Consider the following 2713-nt stretch of genomic DNA (forward strand, 5'->3'; position numbering starts at 1 on the left):
TACAATAAAGCTCATCGTGGGACAACTAATATGAGCTTTCTTTGGGAAAACTGTGGGTTAGGAGATTGAGGAGCTCTACCGATCAGAAGATTGGTGGACCGATTTCCTAAATACTCCAAGCACCATGTCGAAGCATCCTTGGGCAAGATGTTGAATCCCCGCATTGTCCCTGATGAATCTGAATTTTCCACTTCTTTTAAAAGATGCACAACTACATGACATCACTCACTGGTTTCTGAAGTCATGCTCTGAAGTATGGGCTCAAATTGTGGTCATAAATATTTTGTACTTGTAAATCAGGATTTGTATGTGTAAAAAGAATTTGTGTGTGCGTAAAAAAGATTTGTGTGTGGACTTAGCCAAAAAAATACGTGAGAAAGTCTGCACTCAAGTTTCAAGTTACAAGTACGAATTTTGACCCTATTTTTCTTCCTTTCATCTGATTGGCCAATGTCATGTCAATCACAAATTTAACTAACCAATCAGAGAACAGATGGGTTTGGCTGTCGGAGGGGTGCTTTTTTGAACTGCGCTAAACAACAGCAGCACGTTGACAGCGTAAAGACAGAATAACTCCAGCTTTGTGTCTTTTTCCATTCTAGCTGGTCAGCTGGTGGGTAACAGGCATCTCCGAAAACGTTTAGAGCACTTGTGCAAATATGTGATGTCTTGATAAATCGAGCAGATATTTGAAGTTTACACAGCACCATTCTCGCATGAAAATATCTTGAAAGATGATTTTGTGCCCCAGAAAGAGTAATATTTCAAAATCCGCCACTCTGTGTTCCTCCGCCACTGCCTCGTTTGAGTTTTGGACGAAATGGATTCTGGGATACTGCATTTCGTCATTTTGAGCTGATTGGAGACCAAAACAGCCAATCAGATGTTTTTGCATCCAAGTCTGTGATTGGCTGGTTTTGTGGCACAAATATAACGGTGTATAGAAAGAGTTGAACGCGCACGGGCAGAAATGTTGAGAGCGCAAGCAACACATTGCGAGCGAGCGCAAATGCAAAAACTGAGCAAGAGGGGCTGCTATTGTGTGTGTGTATGGATCATAGCAAACACTGAAATACATTTTTTGCACGCAGCAATGAGTTTTGTCCACTCAAATTTAGCTTTTCTTTGCTCAAAATAAATTTCTCCTCAAAATGCAACACTTGCAACTGCAAATTTTTTTTTACGTGCGCTCAGAATAGTGGCACAAAAATAACGCCATACAATTTGAGCCCATACTGAAGCCTTGAGATGAACAATTGTGAAGCCAGACATAATCTTCCTTTCTATTATAGTATAACCAAAATTTACACAATAGACTTTTTGTTTTTATCCAACTTAACCAAAAATGAGTTAGCGAAACCATAGACCCAGCAGGGAGGTATTTAAAGAGATCAGAGCAGAGAGCTATTTTTTCATAGACTTCTATAGGACTGCAAAGCGTTTTGCAACCACAGATCTGGCCCCCTGGTGGCCATTAAAGAGAATCCAGGTTTAAGACCTTTCAACATTGGTTTCACTTTTTCAGATGTGGAAATTGCATCCATCTTTTATCAGCAGTTCCTACACACATCACCAACAGGCTCAGCTGTTACCCAACATTACAAACAAAATTTTGGAACTAACCATTGCAAGGTGAAAAGGATCAAATGGTGAACTTTGAATAGCTGTAAAAAAAGGAGCAGCTAAATGTTTGAATGGATGAATAGCAAAGCTAATAAGTTCACTGTATTATTGCAGCGTCTTTACCTTACAATATAAAGTGCACTGAGGTGACGGTTGTTGTGATTTGGCATATAAATAAAACTGAATTGAATTCAATATAGGTTTAAAGTTAGTTCAAATACACATTCGATTATTTGAGGTTACTTTTGTTCTTGAGTTGATTAACTTCAAATGAAAAAAGTTGGTACTGATGCTTTTAAAATGTTTTAAATCGGCCTGAATGTATTTCTGTTTTCATTTGTCATGTCTAACTGATAAACTTAGATGTTTGTTTACTTGTGGGAGGCTGTCCACAGCTACATACAATGGCGGAATTATCCTTTAAAATGAAGGCATCTCTGTTTTTATTAAACTCTTTCATCAGCAAGAAAAAAGCACGTTTTATTGACTAAACCCTCCCAGCAGTAAGAAGAATGATAAATTTATGATGCTGTGCTCTTGCACAAGGGGATGTTTTTGCTTCGGGGTAACAAGACGAATAACAGACAAAGTGGAGAAGCCGAACAAAAGCGGGGGGCTGTCCCAATTAGCAATTGGCAGTAGATTAACAGAGTAGTGATGTCAAAGCTTCTCCACAGTCTGCAGATAGTGGTTTCATTCAAGTCTACAGAATACCATTTGCATATCGATGATATAGAGGAGAAGAAGGGCCAATGTGTCTGAAACACAGCTGTGAAGTTCATGTATGAAAGAAATATTATCTCCCCTTGGTCAGTGGGTCCCCTCTCCACATCTGTCCGATGGCTATGCGACTGATTATTTTGGGCATTCCAATTCAAGATGCCCCCAGGAGGCAAGACAGCAACAAGGGCCTCTGTTTCCTCCAAGCACCACCCTCTCAAGGCTTGTTTTTCTCTCAAGCCCTCACTATAGGAGTATAGTGAGGGCTTGGGGCCCCCTCCAAAACAGAGCAGGCCATGTACAAAAGATCATCTCGGAGACTTCAGTCATAAACTTTTAACAACACAATTAACAACACAGTCCATCTTCT

This window comes from Simochromis diagramma, unplaced genomic scaffold (assembly GCF_900408965.1).
Source record: "Simochromis diagramma unplaced genomic scaffold, fSimDia1.1 OVJJ01000026.1, whole genome shotgun sequence".
NCBI classification, from domain to species: Eukaryota; Metazoa; Chordata; class Actinopteri; order Cichliformes; family Cichlidae; genus Simochromis; species Simochromis diagramma.